Raw genomic sequence first — 21,729 nt, 5'->3', positions numbered from 1 at the left:
TCGGCTATGGGGAGGTGCAAGGTCCGGAGCTAGTAACGATTACCAAGGAAGCTACAACAACTACCGTAACCGTAACCAGCAGAGCAGCCAGAGTGGGAGCACCAACTTTCAGAAGACTCGCAAATGAAGGGAACAAACAACTGGAGCGGCTTCTTCAAGTCGAGTGGGGCTAAGTCCAGTGGCAAGCTCTTCGCCATTGGCAAGGAGGCAGCTAAGAATGACGCTCATGTGGTGACTGGTACATTTCCTGTTAACTCTAAACCCACCTTTGTGTTGTTTGATTCCGGAGCTACACATTCTTTTATATCTGCGGAACATGCCAGAGCCTTAAACCTTAAGTCATATGATAGAATTGTTGATTCGGTAGTGGTACCTTCGGGGGAGTCGGTATCTTGTGATAGAGTCTACACTGGGGTACCAATCCAGATCGGAGAGGTTGTGTTTCACTGTGACCTTATAGAGTTTCCCTTGGGGGGTTTTGAGGTGATTATGGGGATGGACTGGTTAGGGAAGTACAAGGCTTTTATCGACTGCTATCAGAAGAAAATCTCTTTGAGGGGACCTAAGGGAACTAGGGTGGCTTATAAGGGGTATGTGGTCAAGCCAAGAGTCAAATTCATATCTGTTAATACCCTAAAGTCGAGTCTGAGGAAAGGGGATCAGTTAATCTTGTGTCAGATGTGGGATAGTGAGTCGGAGACCCCTAAGGTGTCTGAGATTCCAGTGGTGAGGGAGTTCGAGAGTGTATTTCCGGAGGACATTCCAGGGTTACCACCGAAAAGAGAAGTGGACTTTTCCATTGATCTGAAGCCGGGAACAGGGCCGATTTCTAAACCACCTTACCGTATGGGACAAAAGGAGATGGAGGAACTAAAGAAGCAGTTGGATGAGCTAGCAGAGAAAGGTTATATACGGCCTAGTGTTTCACCTTGGGGAGCACCAGTGTTGTTTGTCAAGAAGAAAGATGGAAGCTTGAGACTTTGCGTGGATTACCGTGAGTTGAACAATGTGACCATCAAGAACCGTTATCCTTTGCCAAGGATCGATGATTTGTTCGATCAATTGAGTGGAGCCGGAGTTTTCTCTAAGATCGATCTGAGGTCAGGTTATCACCAGTTGAGAATTAAGAACGAGGATATACCTAAGACCGCTTTCAGAACAAGATATGGGCACTATGAGTTCGTGGTCATGCCATTCGGGTTGACTAATGCGCCAGCAGTGTTCATGGACTTGATGAATCGAGTGTTCAGTCCTTACCTGGACAAGTTCGTGGTTGTGTTCATCGATGATATCCTGGTATACTCCAAGAATGAGGAGGAACATTTGAGGTTAGTCTTGAAAACCTTGGAGGAGAACCAGTTATATGCCAAGCTGAGCAAGTGCGAGTTCTGGTTGAAGAAAGTTGCTTTTCTGGGACATGTGATTTCCAAGGAAGGGGTGTCGGTTGATCCTAGTAAAATTGAGGCGGTGTGAGATGGCGAGTCCTAAGAATGTGGGTGAGATCCGAAGCTTCTTGGGGCTAGCAGGTTATTACCGAAGGTTTGTCAAGGACTTCTCAAAGATCGCAAAGCCGTTGACGCCATTAATGCGGAAGGAGAACAGGTTTGTTTGGGATGCGAGTTGTGAGGAGGCGTTTCTAACCCTCAAAGAACGACTCACTACAACTCCTATCCTTGCACTACCAGATGGGAATGATAATTTCGAGGTGTATACTGATGCTTCCAAGAAGGGTCTGGGGTGCGTATTGATGCAAAACGGGAAGGTAATCGCTAACGCTTCTCGACAGTTGAAGACCTATGAGGAGAATTACCCTACTCATGATCTAGAGTTGGGGGCAGTGGTGTTTGCACTTAAACTATGGCGACATTATCTTTATGGGGCTACCTTCAAGGTGTTTTCCGATCACAAGAGCTTAAAATACATCTACACACAAAAGGAGTTGAACATGAGACAGAGGAGATGGATCGAATTGATTGGCGACTATGACATGGAGATACTTTATCATGAGGGGAAAGCGAATGTCGTAGGCGATGCGTTGAGCAGAAATCTATCCATGCTTTCAGCAGTGCGGATCTAGGGTGAGGTTGCATAATGAGCTGTGGGAGATGGGAATCCACATGATCCGGAGAGGAGAGACTCTTGGGGATTTGACCGTTGAGCCGGAGTTATATGAGGAGATCGAGAGCTACGTAAAGCCGATGCTAGGATTCGAAGTGGCGCAAAGACAAGAGAACAGTAAAGGGGTTGACTCCAAGTTTGTTATCCATGCGATGGTAGTCCGAGGTTTGGGGGACGGTGGTGTGTTCCGGATAATGAGGAGTGAAGAGGAAGATTCTTATCGGGGCTCATGCTACGCCATACTCGGTTCATCCTGGGGGAGATAAGTTGTACAAGGACCTCAAGAAGACCTTTTGGTGGCCGAATATGAAGAGGGAAGTTTTTGAGTTCGTAGCTCGATGCTTGACGTGCGCAGAGTGAAGGGTGAACATAAGAGACCGCAAGGGAAGGTTCAACCATTAGATGTGCCGGAGTGGAAGTGGGAAAACATTTCCATGGATTTCATTGTTGGGTTGCCTCGAACTCAGAAAGGTAACAATATGATTTGGGTGATCGTGGATAGGCTAACCAAGTCGGCTCACTTTATCCCAATGAAGGATACTTGGAGTAAAGCTGAGTTGGCCAAGGCTTATGTTCAGTATGTGGTGAAGCTGCATGGTGTACCCAAGGACATCATTTCCGATAGAGACTCCAAGTTTCTATCCAAGTTCGCAGAGTTGCGAGTCACTAATGGGTACTCGATTAAATATGAGCACCGCTTTTCATCCAGCCTATCGATGGTCGACAGAGAGGACTATTCGGACACTCGAGGACATGTTGAGGGCTTGTGTTTTGGAGTTCGGTGGGTCTTGGGAAGATAGGACCGGGGTTGATTGAGTTTTCATACAACAACAACAGTTACCACGCTAGTATTGGGATGGCTCCATTTGAGGCTCTATATGGCAGGAAGTGTAGGAGTTCTGTGTGTTGGGATGATCGAGCTGATGCGGTAGTTTTGGGACCAGAGATGATTCAGAAGATGGTTGAACAGTGCGAGATCATTCGACAGAAGATGAGGGCTGCCCAGGACCGGCGCAGAAGAGCTATGCGACACTAGGAGAAGCGACATTTCTTTCCAGGTGGGGGAGAAAGTACTTCTTAGAGTGTCTCCGATGAAGGGAGTGATGAGATTCGGGAAGCGGGGAAAGTTGAGCCAGAAGTTTATTGGGCCATATGAGATCCTGGATAGAGTTGGAGAAGTGGCATATCGGCTAGCTCTACCACCAGCTTTAGCCAGGGTACATAATGTCTTCCATGTTTCTCAGTTGCGGAGATATTTGAGTGACCCTTCGCACATTTTGAGCCATGATGTGGTCGAGGTGGACGGCGGTTGACTTACATCGAGACGCCTAAGGAGATCTTGGACGGGAAGGTTAGAAAGACCAGGCACGGAGAGACCGCTTTAGTGAAAGTGTTGTGGACTAATCATAAAGCGAGGAGGCTACCCGGGAAACCGAGGCCGCGATGAGAGAGAGTTATCCACATCTGTTCACTTGAGGTAAGTTACGGGACGTAACTTTCTTTTTAGGAGGGTAGAATGTAACATTTCGTGTTTATGTAGTCTAGTCGTGTGTATGACCGTGTTAGTTCTACGAGATGTCTTTTATATTCGGATGACATGTTTGGTATGGGGGCGAACTTCGGGACGAAGTTCTTTTTAAGGGGGGAAGACTGTAATACCCCGTATTTTATTATCGACTGAGCGAGATATTATTATTTAATGGTAGCGTAAAGGTAATTAAATCATGTTTTATGGTAATGGTAAAAGCGTAAAAGTAATCGATTAATTCATATCGCAAGATGAGTCGGGTTTATAGTTGAGTGGCATTTTTGGGTCAAGGTGTCATAGCCCATTTACCCACTTACCCATTTACCATTTTACCTCACCAAAACCCTAAATCAAACCCTAATACAACTTTAAAACCTTATTCCCCCTCCCTACCGTCATTTTCACATCACCAACATCAACCCCTTTTCCTTTCACGTTTCAAGCCTTCTACACGGCCAAAGAGCGCACGCCGGTGAGTGTGGAGGGAGTAGGGTCTGCCGTGAGTCCAGGGAAGTCGTTGCTAGTGGACGAGGGTGGTTGTTTTGGCCGGAAAAGCACAGGTCGACGGCCGTCACAGGTAAGGTTTCTGATTTTCATTTCTGCCACGCTGTTTTGAATTGAGTTATGCGTCTTTTAGGGGCTGTTGTGGCAGTCGTGGGGTTGTGGGATGTGTTGTTGGTGTTGAGTCGAGTCGGGTGGTGGTGGGTAGAGTGGTGGTCATCGCTGGTGGTGGTTGCAGTGGTGGTGTTTAGGTGTCGGGGTTGGTTGGGTGTTTTTGGTTGCATTTCAGACATAGGGTAAAGGGGTGGCACCACCGTGGACTCGGGGGAGGTCGAATCGGTGGTGCCACATGTGTCAGGGTCACCTTTCTACGGTGGTGTCAGGGGTGGTGGTTGGTAAGCAGGAGGGGTTGTGTCGTGGTGGCAGGCGGGTTAAAAGGGGGAAATTTGTTTGTGGCGTTTGGTGGCGGCCGGGGTGTAAACAGAGGTGTTGGTGGTGGTGGTTCGACCACCGGCGTGGGTCGACCACGTTGGTGGTGGTGGGAGGTGACCGGCCGGACACTGGTGTCAGGCCTGGTGGTCGGCGGTGAGGATTGGTGGTTGAGGGGTGAGTTGTGACGGGTTGAAAAGGGGGGTGCGCGTGTGTCGGGTTGTGTGTTGTTTTTGGGTTAATTTTGTTACGGGTTTTATTTTAATAAGTCGGGAATATGTATACTTCTATTATTTACATTATTAGTTTTGATTATTAAGTTAATATTAAGTAGCGGTGACGGAATAATGTATTTAAGTTTTGAGTCGGGATTTTATTTCGGGAAGGTTACTATTTTTAGTAACCTGCTATTTTTGGTAATTGCTATTTTGGGAACTTCCCATTTTAGGAAACTTTCTATTTTGGGTAACTTATATTTTTATTAATTTCTAAATTGGGAAAGTTTCTACTTATAGTAACTTTTGATTATGGGAACGGGAATAGTAAGAGAATTAATTATGTTATATATATGTTTAGGTGGCGAGTTTCGGGTGGAGTACTTCTGATCTGCAGTTAGCTTATCACCGCTATTTGAGGTAGGGGAATACACTGGACTTGATATAGTACTATGTGACTGGATTGACTAAATCGGTGATTTACATGTTATAATATGATTGTCTGATTTCATTTCGTTAAGTACTATTGTTGAACTGTTTTATTATATTATTACATTGGAGATGGTGGAGGTGGTGATGATGACATTGTGATAAGGCCCAGGCGGGTTCTGCAGGACTTGCCCTGGTGTCCTCAGCTGCGAGCTGGCAGATCGGCTACGGTCGATATTTATAGTCTACCGGGGATCGGTATGGCTGGGTTGTCCGGGTTATGAGTTGTGATGGCGGTGGTGGTGATGGAGGAGCATGTTTTTTATGTTACTGTTTATTGTATTACCTACTCAGCTTCGTGGCTGACCCCGTGTATTCGTGTACGCCTGTGATGATCCAATTATTGGGGAGCAGATTGACAGGTATTCAGAGACTGATGGGAGTTGGCCGGGAAGAGAGCTTGGATGACTGACTTAGTGCCTAGCCCACCTTAGTCTTTTTAGTAGTTTCATCAGACTTATGCTTTGGTCGTATTTGGAGACTTTGTTTTAATTTCAGTTTTAATTTCAGTTGTAATTTCACTATAAACATTATAATAAAGTACTGTGTTTCTTTCCTTTGTTATCTACTGCCTCGGGTTTCCGAGATGGTAACACCATCATTTATCTGAGGAGTCCTAGTTCAGGCCCTTAAATAAATGGGGGTGTTACACCGTCTCACGTGTCTGTGTCGTGTCCGTGTCCGTGTCCGTATCCGTGTCGTTTTTGGTGCTAACATAGGTCACAAACAAGTAGACAAATACAGCGCACTGATTTATAACTAATATAGTACATTCTAACCATTATCTAAAAAAAGTTAACCAATATAATAATGTAGTGCTCCCTCCTGTCTATTTATTATATTATCCTCATTTTGTTTCAACCACAAATAGGATTATACATCCAGTTGTACCATAAGCATGGTACAACCAAGTATAAGAATCTGAGCTTATGTGTATTCTTTCTGAGCTAATTTAAAGTTCAGGTTTTTAATGTCTAAATGGATGAACTCAATACTTTCTAATAAAGCTCATATTTTTTAATATAAAGCTCGGATACTTTGACACAAAACTCATATTCTACACGGTACAACATATACAACGGGTTGTATAGTCTATGAATTGTGTTTCAACATCATACATATTTAGGATTTAAATATCATTGTATATTATCCCTTGATTTATATTATATCAACCTTTACATTGTACTCGGTACGTACTACTTTATTAGGAATAATTTAACAAAAAAAATCCACGTTTTTAAATTTAATAGCTCATAAAATTACGCTCACATTGTTTGTAAGCTTATTCTCTTTTGTAACTCCTTTATGTAGCTATATAAATCAAAATAAAAATTATTAGATATTAAAAATGAAATATTTACATTTATAAAGAAAAAAGGCAAAAGATAAAAAATGCCTCAGGGGCGTTTGTTTGGGAGATGCAAAATTAAATATGTGCCCTCTAAGGCCACCATGCAAATTAATAATGTACTCCGTATTTTATAACCACAATATGCGGAATTTCGTTTCCTTGGTGTTAGGGTTCAAACTTATGTTCCACATCAGATCGATGTGGGACATGAGTTTGCACCCTAACACTTGACAACTTAGCCTTCAACTCCTCCCTCATCCCTTACCCAAGTTATAACACCCCACATTAATTGAAGAGGTCCATTCATAGGCTTAAATGACTAATGCTTAAAGGGATTGAAAGTACTACTCATATCAACAAAGTGCACTTTCTTTTATGGTCATCCATGCAAAAGAATTCCATAGTTAAGCGTGTGTTGAACCATATAAAATATATGTTTGTGTTTTGATGATGTCAAGGTGCTTTATAATTTATATACTCGTTGCGTGTAGTCGTTTGTTTAAGTCTTTTAGATTAGAATTATTTATTACAAGCAACAAAGAGAATTGTGATGGAAGTATATGATAGTCAAGCCTCAATTAAAGATCAAACTATCTGAAGATTCATTCAAGTATTATGTGAAGACGAAGTCCGTCTAAAGAATAATCAAGCTTGGATGATGAAGTAGCCTATACTCGAAGATCTCCTATGAAGATTAGAATAGTATAGGGGATTGTCTCTTAATGGTAACTACGAATGAATTTCTTAACTTAGTAAAGTTATAGCTTTGCAGCTATAACATTACTAGTAAAAGAGCTCAATGTTATAACTCTCCTACTATAACATTAAGATGCTGAGTTTACTATACACGACATATATTGTTTTAAAATTGTTTTTGAAAATTGTTTAACGTTTATTTTAAATGCTTTAGTACGAGTATTTATTAAATAAAGCCCGGTTTAGTGCGGAGTTCGGTCTTATGTTAAACATTGGTTAGTAGTTGTTTTGGGTCAACTTATGAGTTGAACCATACTACTAATTAGGGTTTTAATATAACCTCTCTTAAAACCTAAATTCTAACCCATATATTCAGCTAGGGTTTGCACGGGTCACGAGGCATATGAGCCATGACATCTCGTGTAACCTAAGGTATATTTTGTAAAGATTTTATTCTGTAAGGAATATCTTTACCTATCTTGTATATCTTACTTAATATATTTGTTTATGATAAAAGATATTCTTGTTATAGAAAATCTTATCATATCTTAGAATTTATGGAAAAGATAATAATTGAATAAGTTATATTCTATCTTTTGGAATATTCTTTTATTATCTTTTAGGCTTTAAGGAAAGAATTAATAGAAGATATGATTTGTTTACATATCTCCTATTTCGGCCATTAGGGTTTCACGAAACCGAGTGTGCCTTGCTCCTTCCTTCCTATAAATACTTTGCTTTTGCAACATTTAAATTAGAGACCTTAAGCATAAAATTGATTTATTTTTCAAAGAGCAAAACCGTGTATTTCAAGCATAAAACCGTTTTGCAAGCATAAAAGGTCGTGTATTTTAAAACTCGTATATTCATTTGTTAAGTTATCGTTATAAGATAATAGTGCTCAATAGATTTGTTTCTTGTTCATTAACGTGAACCTTTGCAAGAATCATTAGTGCTTTCATATTAGCGTAAGTTAGTCACTAAGTATTTAACGGTACTCATTGAGTTACAGCTAGAGTTAGTTGTACGAGTTGTGTTAGTAAATTTGTAATCCGTAGAAAGGTACTAAATTTATTAATCGAGAATAGTGGACGTAGGTTTCGATTTGTGAAACTAAACCACTTCAAAAACCGTGTGCCTCCTTCTATTTCGTTCGTTTGTTTACTTTGTTCATACTTGATCATTAGTTAATTAGTTAATGATTAAATCAATAAACTTTAAATAATTAATTATATTCATACAATCGAAAAAGTTTTAAAAAGTTGTAAATCTTCAATTCACCCCCCCTCTTGAGTATTTTGGATCGATAGACTCTTCAATTGGTATCAGAGCCTCGTGCTCTTGATTGCCTAACCACAAAGAGGCTGATCTATCTTTTTCTTATTTATCTTATCGTTTTATATTCCGCTGCCTATCACGTGATAAATGGATTCCAAATACCTCAAGTGTCCCGTCTTTGATGGGATGAATTACGGGTTATAGAAAAACATGATGACTCACTATGTGAAAGGTCATGATTGGGAGTGCTGGAGGATTATCCAAAATGGACCGCATAAAATTCTAGTCGCATCCGAAGAAGGCACTACCTATGAGAAGAAGGAAGACGACTATGTCGAGGCCGACTACAAGAAAGCCGAAAAAAACTCTAAAGCAATAAGTCTATTACAAAACGGCATGACCTCTACAGAGTTTGATCGGTTTTCTCCGTGTTCAACGGCCAAGGAGATATGGGGTGGGCTTGAACTAGCATATGAAGGTACTTCCATTGTTAGGAAGCACCGTATAGATTTGCTAATGCATAAATATGAGCTGTTCATAATGGAGCCTAATGAGTCGTTGGATAGTATGTCCGCAAGGTTTTCAAGCATTATAAACGAACTGAAAAACCTAGGTAGGAAAGTTCAGTACTGAGGACATTGCAAGGAAGATTGTTACGAGCCTGACTAAAAAGTGGCGTGCCAAAGTCACAGCAATGGAGGAATCACGAGATCTTGAAAACCTATCCTACCAAGAACTCATTGGTGCTCTCGTGGCCCATGAAATTACTCTTAACAAAGATGACGTTGAACCTAGCAGAAATAAGAGTATGGCCTTAAAAAGTGAGGATGTCGACTCCGACATAGAAGATGAAACTGTCTTGTTTGCACGCCGTTTCAAAAATAGAATTTTTCGAAACAAACAAACAAAATCATCTTACAACAACAACAACAAGTCGTCCAACAAGAAAGTTACAGAATCAGAGTCATGTTTTGCAAATAGAGGTTGCTTCAAGTGTGGAAAATCCGATCACATGATCAAGGATTGTCCATCATGGGAGAAGATCAAGGATAAGGCAAAACGCGAGAAGACAAAGAGAGAGTTCAAACAAGTTATGATGGCTTCGTGCTGGGGAGACCTTGACTCAGAAGATGACGAGGGATCTGAAGATGACGAAGTTGCCAACCTTTGTCTTAGCAGCGTCAGTCTTGACCTAATCTACGATAGCGACGATGAAAGCACCAACTCTCACTCAAACTATTGCCTTCTCGGAGAATCTGAAGAAGATGACGATGAAGAGGTAAGTTATCTTGAACTCAAAAAACGTGTTAAGAAATTATCTAAAAGTGCTTTAATTGAATTCTTTGAGCAATCCCTCGATAAGTGTCACGAACAGGACTTGGAGTTAAAAGATCTGAAGGAACAGATTCTTGATATTGCAGAAGAGAATTATACTCTGAAGGCCAAAGCTAAGAAGTTAAAATCTAAGGTTATAACTGAGAAAGAATCAACATTAGATTCTACTATGGCTGAAAAGAAGGAACTAGAGTCCAAAGCTGTAGCTAATGAAGCTATAACTTCAGACCTAAAGCTTAATATTAAGCACCTTCAAGCCAAAGTTATAGCTAATGAAGCTATAACTTTAGAACTTTTAAAAGCCAGAGAACTTTTGGAGACTAAGGTCACACCTAATGAAGAAGTGATCTTAGACCAAAAGAAAGAGATAGATTCTCTCACAAAGCAATTAAAGGAATCTAAGATCGAAATGATCAATGTTAAGAAACAACATTCGGACGTTGCATTTGTTCTTAACAAACGATTCCAAGACTTTCGTGATAACTTTAAGAAGGATAATGATGTAGATCACACGAAATGTCAAGAAGAGATCAAAACCCTAAAGGATCTACTCTTACATGCTAGGAAAGTCCATGATAAGTGGGAGGGTAGCACAAAAGTCCTAAACTTCCTAACCGAACAATCTCACAATAATATGAAGATGTGGTTGGGATATGAGTGCTACAGCCGTAGAGATCACGCTAAGTGCAAATCAACACCTTTAGACGTTGATTTTAGAAAAAGGAAGTATGCTGATCTTCCTGAATATCTGATTTGCAATTACTGTGGTCATACGGGTCACATACAAAACAATTGTATCAAAAAGACTCATGATATACGGAAAAATGCCGACCATGCTAAAATTGTTGACACAACTGTCGAGGATGATGAATCCCCCATAGATGAACCTAAGGAAGAAAGGAACAATAACTTTCGTTGGTTCTATGAAACGGCTTTTGACTACACCAAGAAAACTAGCACTTCACAAAACCCCTGTCGACCTAAACCTAGTAAACCTATTCACAAGGAAACCAGTCATGATAAACCTAGAGAAACTCCCAGACAAAGAAAAAAACCTAACCCAAGAGAAAACCCTAAACCTAGAACTCCTCCTAAGCAAAACAACCCAAGGTTTCGAAAATCTATTACTTGACAAGTTTGGGTACGAAAGGATTTAGTATATAGAGTAACTAATCATAAGGGACCCAACTTAGCTTGGGTACCTAAAAACTGTATCTAATCCCTTCTGCAGGAAGTAGTGAAAGAAAACAATCAATGGTATCTTGACAGTGGATGTTCAAGACACATGACCGGAGATAAGAATCTATTTCTTTCACTCAAGCCCTTCAACGGAGAAAAAGTGACGTTCGGGGACAACAAAAAGGGAAAAGTAATCGGCGTTGGGAAAATTGGAATTTCGAAGTCACACGCGATCAGTGATGTCTATCTAGTGGATGGTCTAAAGCATAACTTGCTTAGCATATCTCAACTATGCGACAAAGGTAACAAAGTTGTTTTCCATACTGATAGTTGTCGCATTATAATTAAAGGAACTAGCAATGTTATTCTTGAAGGCCACAGGAAAAGGAATGTATATATGGTATATTTAAATGCTGTACCTACTAACTCTTTTTCATGCATGAAAGTTACACTTGATGATCCTTGTTTATGGCATAAACGGGTTGGTCACATTAGCTCACTAACCTAGAAAAAACTCAAGAAGTGGGACTTGGTTGAAGGGTTACCTAAGATCAAGTTCGACCAAGAAAAGATGTGTGACATGTGTGCTAGGTGCAAACAAGTAAGATCATCGTTCAAACCTAAAAGAGTAGTAAGCAAAAATCAAGCCTTGGAATTAGTACACATGGATTTATGTGGGCCTATGAAGGTAAGGAGTAGAGGAGGATCTAGGTACGTCTTTGTTCTTGTAGACGATTACTCAAGGTATGTATGGCCTATCTTTCTTCATTCAAAAGATGAAACGTTTGATGAATTTGATTGTCTTATGAAACGTGTTCAAAACAAATATAAGACTAATCTTGTATCCGTTCGTACGGATCATGGCACCGAGTTTGATAACCAAGCATTCATAGAATATTGTAGAGTTAATGGTGTAGGACATAACTTTTCCGCACCAAGAACTCCACAACAAAACGGTGTCGTTGAACGTATGAATAGAACATTGGAAGATATGGCTCGTACAATGCTTTTATGTAGTGGTTTACCTCACAACTTTTGGGCTGAAGCCATTATTACTTCTTGCTATATCCATAATCGTGCTATGATCCGACCTATTCTTAAGAAAACCCCCTACGAACTCCTTAGAGGTCGAAAACCTAATATCTCCCATCTTCGTTGCTTTGGGAGTAAATGTTTTGTTCACAATAACGGTGAAAACCGGTTAAGTAAGTTCGACCCTAGGAGTGATGAGGTGATTTTCATAGGATACTCAGATCATAGCAAGGCTTACAAAGTCTTCACTAAGAGAACTCTCTGTATTGAAGAAAGTGTCCACGTTATTTTTGATGAAGATAACGTGTTTGATAAGCCTTTACAGGATGAGGAAGAAGACTTGGATGAACCCGATTTTCGTCTTTCAAGAGACGATCCCCCAGAATTGGAATTGGAGGACAATGAGATTGAAGGAACAAGTGATGAACTTGATCGTTCCTCAAAAGATAAAAAGGAGAAAACCAAAGTTATAGTTGATGATACTATAACATTGACTCAAAATAAGGACTCCCAACCTAATGTTATAGGTGATGTTACTATAACATTGAATCCAAATCAAGGTGTAGAGTCCGAAGTTATAAACGACTCTAATACAACACCCGGATTGGATTCAGGGGGAACTTCTTCCAATTCCGAGCCAAATAAAGTTGGGTGAAGCTCGAATAACGATGAACAACCTAGTACCTCAACCAAATGGAAATACAAGAGCTCACACCCCATGGACAATATTCTAGGTAATATTAAGAAGGGTGTTCAAATAAGATGATCCTTGAATAACTTCTTCTCCATCTACTCTTTCCTATCCATGATCGAGCCAACAGATATCAATGAAGCTTTTGCAGAATCAGATTGGATTATAGCTATGCAAGAAGAGCTACAACAGTTCGAACGAAACAAGGTTTGGCACTTAGTTCCTAGACCAAAAGATCGATCTGTCATTGGAACAAGGTGGGTCTTTAGAAACAAACTGGATGATGCCGGAGTCATTATCAGAAACAAAGCAAGATTGGTGGTTCAAGGTTATAATCAACAAGAAGGAATAGATTATGACGAGACTTTCGCACCTGTTGCTCGTCTTGAAGCTATTAGATTTCTGATAGCATTCGCAGCACATAAAGGAATGAAACTCTTCAAAATGGATGTCAAGACAGCATTTCTAAATGGGTATCTAATGGAAGAAGTCTTCGTAGAACAACCCCATGGATTTAAGAATAGTAAATTCGAAGACACGTCTTCAAATTAGATAAAGCCCTATATGTATTGAAGCAAGCACCAAGGGCATTGATGCGTGTCTTTTATATGATGTTTTGCATCCTATTTTACACGCATTTCAGAGCTCATTTAAGTAGTTTAAGCTACCATTTTCCCCATTTTCGTCTACTTTCGTATTTTCTTATAATATTGCAGATTTATGCGGAAATGAGCCGAAATTGAGCTAAATCCGTCCCCGAGTACCTTGCATTGCATTTGACATGAAGTATTTACTCGAGAAATGAACTTGGTGCGCATTTCAAGGCCTGAAAGACAACTTTATGAAGAATTAGAAGCGGACTACCAGCTATAGTGGTCGATCGACTGGTGCCTATGGTCGATCGACCAGAGCACGACAAGCAGTAGCTCCTGTTCAGCGCTGGCCAGTCGATCGACTGCCTTGCATGGTCGATCGACCAACCCGTTAATTCTAACGTGAATTAATAGAACGAGATTTCCGAAGCCCATTGTATATTAGGTTTAGGAATAATTGTTACGTAATATTCCTATATAATGTAACCTTAGTTTTCAGAATAATTATCAAGCTTTTATCAGTTTTTAGTAAGTCTTTTATCATCAACAATTAGGGTTCTTGAGATTATCGTTCGTAATCAATAAACTTTACTTTTGCATTCGGTTTTGATCCTTTCTCTGCAATTTCTTTCACGGTACTCTCTGTTCCAATATTCAGTTTTATTGCTTTATTTCGTTCATAGTTTAGAATTGCTAGAGTAGTTTCCCGAAGCCAAATTATCGTTTATGTTAATTGTTCATTTTATCAATTTAAGTATGAATTCGTTAGCTTTATTTGATAACCTTATTGTTGTTTTTATCATGAGTATGAGTAGCTAAATACCCTGTGCTAGGATGTAGGGAATCTGTAGTATAGGCGGCATTAGAATAAGAAGACCTAGAACGCGCCATGGTCGTTCGACTGGGTTCCTTGGTCGATCGACTGGCCACGTGAGATTTTTTTCGTTTTAATTAATTTAAATGCTATGTTTGACGAATCGAGTGCACACGACTAGTTGAATGCTTAGGAATTGACGGACCCAATAAAGATCGAAAGATAGGGAAGGGAGATAGCCTACCTAATTAAGACGACTAGATTAATGAGATCGAAAGATGAGTTAATTTAGCCTTTTAAATCACTTTTCAGGACGAAAGTTAGCATTACTGATATTAGAGACCTGTAGCGAGATCAAAAGATGCTACCTGTTGAGAGTGGACCGAGAGGACTTCTTATTTTCCCGTCTCACGTGTTTGTTTTAGACCTACCTAGTGTACTGCCGCCGAAACTATAGTGAACCGCCCATCTTAGAACCCCTTTTATATTTGATTTCATCTATTTATTTAGTTTACTTTACATTTACTGCTTTTAGTTATAGAACAACTCAAATCAAATCCCCGTCACATTTGTGACTTTAGACTAAAATCATACGACTAATAATTGCATCGCCTCTCTGTGGTTCGACCCTGACTGCCACTAGCTATAGTAGTAGTTTGGAACTATAAATTTATCTTTGGTACTCTACGACGGTATCAAATTTTGGCTCCGTTGCCGGGGAGGCAATTGTTTAAATTTTTAGTTGTTTTTATTTTAGTCTTCTCTTAGTTTAAGGGACATCTGTTCCTTAAACTCTTCTTATATTCTACTTGTAGTTTCTTCTTATGCGCAGGTCACAAGGTGGTGAATTACTACCGTTCAATCCTGAGATCGAGAAGACTTTGCGTGAGTTGAGACGATCATCTAGAGTATTGCCGACAGAGGAAGAGCTGAGTACTCTGTCCAGTTACTACGAGAACGCTTTATTTGAGGAGGATCCACCTTCTTCTCCTGTTTCTACTTCATCAGCTGAGACCGTCACATCTCCAGATATGGCTGAAGAAGCTAGTATAGCCAGTCACTCTGAGCCGACAGCTGAGAATCTCTATAAGGGATTCGCATTACCAGGGACGGATTGAAAATTTGAGCCGAAACCGTCTTATATCAACTTGGTTGAGAGGAACCAATTTGGGGGAGCTACAAATGAAGATGTAGCCAAACATATGGAGACATTCATTGATTATTGATGTTCCATACCCCCACCAACCGGTGTGACCCAAGACCAGGTGAAGGACACTATGTTCATATTCTCTCTTCGTGATGCTGCAAGGGAGTGGTACCGAGACCTGGATCGAGCTGCTAACGGGATCACTGATTGGAAGTCGCTGGCCCTAGCATTCTACAATAAATATTTCTCTGCCTCGAAGAGAAATGCCATTAGAGCTCAGATCACGAGCTTTAAACAGGGTCCTGATGAGAATTTTCATGAGGCGTGGGTCCGTTTCAAGAAGATGGTGCGAACTATTCCGCACCATTGGTTTGAGAAATGGAGTCTATGCAATCAATTCTATAATGGGCTTTATGACGATTAGAGGGCTATCCTGGATGCGACAGATAATGGGAGATTCCAGGAGAATGTTGGAGAAACTAAGGGGTGGAAAATTATTGATGATTTGGCCACCCATAAAGCTGAGTATGGTAATTCCAGGGGAAAACAAAGGAGAAGTGCTGAATCCCCTTCTGTAGCTGCATTAGAGGCTCTTACGGCGAGATTTGATAAGTACGAGTTGGGAGGAGCTTCAAAAGGAGGGATATATCATGTGAATGCTGTTTCAGACGGTCCTTTCGTCTGCAAGAGATGTGGAGGAGAAGGACGTGTTTCAGACAACTGCAGCATTTCCTATGAGTCTTGTGCTGCTTTTCAACATTATAGGCAAACAAACACTTATTTTGAGCCGAATGTCCATCCGAATTATAGGTGGAGTAGCCAAAATGTCCTAAATCCGACTCCACCTCCACAGCAGCAGCAGCAACAGAATTATGTGCCCCCTCATAAGCAGCAGCAGCCATATCAAAAGCCTCCGTATGTTCCTCAGCAGCAGCAGCAGTCCCAAGGCTACGAATTTGCCGAGTTGAAAATTTTGTTGCTGAAAGAGTCTAAAGCTAGAGAGGCCGGGATAAAAATGTTGGAGAACCAAATTGCTCAATTGGCTAGCAAGAGTGCAACAAGAGCTCCAGGGCATTTACCGTCGCAGGCGGATCAAAAAGAGACCCTTACTTCTATTACTTTGAGGAGTGGGTCCACCCTTGTGGGGCCCGCTATGGTCGAGGATGTCACTGAAAAAGATGAGGCGGAACCAAGTAAGAAGAAGGCTGTAACGAATAATAGCAAGAAAAAGACGATCGGTAGGGGTATGTCGTCGATCGACCGACATACCGATCGATCGACGATCCCGCGAAGTGACACACGACTCGGTCAGTCTGTAGAAGTCAGTCAATCGACTGACATGCATGGTCGATCGACTGACAACGCTGCTTATGGTGAGTCTTTTCGTCCTCCAATGCCAAATAACTTGAGGGACCACTTGTTTCGGGGTACGACTACTCCGAAAATATTGAGGCAAGACCCAAATGCTGATGGGTCAGTTCCGGTTCCGAAGTATGACCCGATGACGATTAATGGTTCATTTTGGAGACGGTCTGAAGAAGGGTCGAGCTACAACAAAGAAAAGGTAGTGGATTTTCAGCCTAAATCCACCGATGCCAGCATGCGAGACCTAGAGGAGAGGGCTAAGTTACTTCTTTCAGCCCCCTATCCGGAGAGATTGGTGCCGACGAAGGAATAGGTATCGTTTAACAAATTTGGAAATGTTATTCGTAGCTTAAATGTACAAGTTCCTTTTCTTGAATTAGTTAATCAAGTGCCTGCGTACATGAAATTTATGAAGCAACTTTTGTCTAAAAAGAAGTCACTTGAAACTGTGCAATCTGTCGCACTAACTGAGGAGTCATGTTCTTATTTGACCCACACAACACCTCATAAGCTAGAAGACCCAGGTAGCTTTTCAGTCCCCTGTAGTATTGGCACTTTTTATATTGAGAAGGCCTTGTGTGATCTAGGGGCTAGCATTAGTGGCATGCCTTTGAGTCTTGCTATGAAGTTGAAATTAACTAGGTTTGCAATTACCAACATGACAGTACAGATGGCTGATCGTTATGCGGTCCAGCCTATAGGTGTCTTAGAGGACATTCCCGTGCAAATAGGAAAGTTCTTTTTCCCTGTTGACTTCGTTGTACTAGATATGCCCGAAGATGCCCACATTCCTATCATATTGGGTAGACCATTTCTGCACACTGCTGGTGCAGTTATAGATGTTGGCTCAGGGACATTGACCTTCAAAGTAGGGAAACACTCCATTGTCTTTGCCCAGACAGCTAAGAAGAAAGATCCTATGTGGCCAGTCACTTGTAATACGGTTTCTGAGAAGAAATCCTATTTCGTGCTTTCTGATATGCCTACCTCTATGCCTATTTCTGCTGTAACACCTCCGCCCCAGATTGGGAGCAACTTGGAGGAAGATTCTTCTGTTTTAGATAGTGCAGGAGCTGGTTTGGGGAAGGAAGAGCCGCATGTTGCTCCAGCTGTGAGGGAGCCAATCATTCAAAGAGGCGGTCTAGGATGTCTTAGCTATGGCACAGATGAGGAGCCCGATGAGGAGCCAGTCAAAGTGAGGGAGTCCGACTTTGACTTTGATGAGCCAGAAGAGGTCATTGCTTGGGAAGATGTTAAAGCTGTTGATCCGATGAGTTCTGCGGATGTTGAAGTTGCTAGGAGCCCCGCTGAGGAGATGAGCACTGTAGAGGCTACTTCTTGTAGCCAGGAGCCGAGCAAGTGGGCCATTCCGTGGCCATTCTTGATCAACTATTAGTTGATTAAGACTTTTTCAAAAACATTCATTTTATTGCTTTTGGACTTTTTATTGCTTTCGTGTGCGCGAGACTTCGCTTTATTTAAGTTTGCTTAGGATTTTAAATACTTTATACTGTTACTTTGGGTTTTGCGCAATTTTGGGCGCGTTATTATGTGTATTTGCAGGTTTATAGACCATGTTAGCTCAATTTATTGAGCTAATTCGAAGAAAATCAGAATTTACAAGAGTTTTCCGTCGATCGATCGCCTCCTATGGTCGATCGACCGAGCTGCGAATTCCAGGAGCTTACATTCTGTTCACCCTGGTCGATCGACCGGGTGATGTGGTCGATCGACCGCCAGTATGGCTTCTTTGACTGTTTTCGATCACTCCCCTGCTGTGTTTGGTCGTTTTGCGGAGTTGAGGGAGTCTTTTCTCCACTTTATTCTCCGACTCATTTCTGTTTTCTTCTATTTCTTTCTTTTACACATAATTTTGCGTTTAATAAATTGTTTTCTCGGATTTACGCGCGGTACTTTTGCTTCTTTTCAGGTACTTATTGGTAGCACTGCTGACTACTGAAACCTCCTAGCTCACGCTGGTTTGGGGAGGTTTCCTTTTGCTGCGCTTAAAGTCTTGTGAGTTTCCGAGTTTAACTTTATGTCTTATTTATTTATTTATCGCAAATTCCCGTTTCCCTTTTATTTCATTATATGATTTTGTACAATGAGGACATTGTGTGATTTGGTTTAGGGAAGGGTTTTGTATTGCATTCATATGTTTTATTGCATTTCTGTTTCACGTTTATTGCATTTCAGTTTGCATTATTGTTTATTTCTATATATATACAAAATACCAAAAAAATTGAAAATTTTCAAAAAATCAAAAAATTCCACGTTTATTTTAGCATGTAGGTCGAGTCGGAACGGTAGTATTTCAATGATGACATTGCATTTTCAGCTGTTTATGCCTAAGCCTTGCTAATTGACATGTTATTAGTAGAATCATATATGTATAGTCTACGAGTTTTTCGTTAAATTTCTTGCTGGACTTGAGACTTGACTTAGATTTTTGGCAAACTACATCATCTTCTGAGATTTAGAGCCTATAACTGGTGACATCCATGACCAGTTTATCTAGGAGTGTGAGTAATTACTCCTTGTAAAACATGTTACATAAATATGCATAAATATGAACTTAATCTGCTTAATACCTGTATGCATTCGGTTTGTGGTTTGTTGACACATGTGGAAGAGGTTTACTTTATTCATTTTGCCCATAAGCTCCACACTGCCAAAAATAGCCTTTTTGTCCCGTTAACTACATCCTACATTTAGCCTGCCCTTGTCAAGCTAGTAGTTTATGTTCTCGGGATTGTTATTTCGTTTTTGGTGGCTAATGCTCATTTTGAGATGATGTTGGGAAGATGAAAAGGGGAGATGAAAAAGAAAAGAACAAAGAAAAAAAAAGAGAAGAAAAATGATTCGAAAAAGAGAAAATGAGTGTTGTACTGTAGAATCCGGTCGATCGACTGGCCATCTTGGTCGATCGACTGAAGCCCGCGAAAAAAGAAAATCGAAAATCACATGGTTGGAGTTTTGATTAGTTTGTGATTTTATTCCCATGCTTTATTATCATCATTTGGGGAATTACAATTATATCAGAGATTGTGAGATTTGTGCTTGTTATTAGCACCGCTTCGATTAAAATTTTGAGCAAGAAGTTGGAATGGTTTATTAATTTGGTTCCCTTAGTTACTGGCTTGGCTTTTAACTCTGTTTTTATCCAAATTCGTCTTAGCCCCTTCTTACCCATACCTCACATATCCATATTTACCTCGGCATGTGTCATGGTCATTTGTTTGGTTGGAATGCATATGTATGGTTGTAGAGATCATTTTCATATTAGATTGCAGGCATGTTCTTATAGGTCGTAGTTAGGTGAGTGTCGCTACAAAATGAATTCTTTCTATCTTATACATTATTCACCTGTGCTTATGAGTGATTCGAGCGACCCGTGAGAGTCCATAATGATAAGTCTCTATAGTTGACAGTTCAGCAGTTTTTGACGGCAACATAACTCGTTTGCATGATTCATATTGCTAATTGATTGTTAGTTGTAGCATTAAATTGGTTTAGGCTTAACAGTTTACATTTCGCTCTGAGATTGAACTCGTTCCATTAGGTCCTAAGATCCAGTCTAGTTCTTGCTTGGGGACAAGCAAGGGTTTGGTTTGGGGAAGTTTGATGCGTGTCTTTTATATGATGTTTTACATCCTATTTTACACGCATTTCAGAGCTCATTTAAGTAGTTTAAGCTACCATTTTCCCCATTTTTGTCTACTTTCGTATTTTCTTGTAATATTGCAGATTTATGCGGAAATGAGCCGAAATTGAGCTAAATCCGTCCCCGAGTACCTTGCATTGCATTTGACATGAAGTATTTACTTGAGAAATAAACTTGGTGCGCATTTCGAGGCCTGAAAGACAACTTTATGAAGAATTAGAAGCGGATTACCAGCTATAGTGGTCGATCGACTGGTGCTTATGGTCGATCGACCAGAGCACGACAAGCAGTAGCTCATGTTCAGCGCTGGCCAGTCGATCGACTGCCTTGCATGGTCGATCGACCAACCCGTTAATTCTAACGTGAATTAATAGAATGAGATTTCCGAAGCCCATTGTATATTAGGTCTAGGAATAAGTGTTACGTAATATTCCTATATAACGTAACCTTAGTTTTCAGAATAATTATCAAGCTTTTATCAGTTTTTAGTAAGACTTTTATCATCAACAATTAGGGTTCTTAAGATTTTTGTTCGTAATCAAGAAACTTTACTTTTGCATTCGGTTTTCATCCTTTCTCTGCAATTCCTTTCACGGTACTCTCTGTTCCAATATTCAGTTTTATTGCTTTATTTCGTTCATAGTTTAGAATTGCTAGAGTAGTTTCCCGAAGCCAAATTATCGTTTATGTTAATTGTTCATTTTATCAATTTAAGTATGAATTCGTTAGCTTTATTTGATAACCTTGTTGCTGTTTTTATCATGAGTATGAGTAGCTAAATACCCTGTGCTAGGATGTAGGGAATCTGTAGTATAGGCGGCATTAGAATAGGAAGACCTAGAACGCGCCATGGTCGATCGACTGGGTTCCTTGGTCGATCGACTGGCCACGTGAGATTTGTTTCGTTTTAATTAATTTAATTGCCATGTTTGACAAATCGAGTGCACGCGACTTGTTGAATGCTTAGGAATTGACCGACCCAATAAAGATCGAAAGATAGGGAAGGGAGATAGCCTACCTAATTAAGACGACTAGATTAATGAGATCGAAAGATGAGTTAATTTAGCCTTTTAAATCACTTTTCAGGACGAAAGTTAGCATTAGTGATATTAGAGACCTGTAGCGAGATCGAAAGATGCTACCTGTTGAGAATGAACCGAGAGGACGTCTTATTTTCCCGTCTCACGTGTTTGTTTTAGACCTACCTAGTGTACTGCCGCCGAAACTATAGTGAACCGACCATCTTAGCACTTCTTTTATATTTGATTTCATCCGTTTATTTAGTTTACTTTACATTTACTGCT

This window comes from Silene latifolia, chromosome 1 (assembly GCF_048544455.1).
Source record: "Silene latifolia isolate original U9 population chromosome 1, ASM4854445v1, whole genome shotgun sequence".
Lineage (NCBI taxonomy): Eukaryota > Viridiplantae > Streptophyta > Magnoliopsida > Caryophyllales > Caryophyllaceae > Silene > Silene latifolia.
This window is presented reverse-complemented; position numbering follows the sequence as displayed.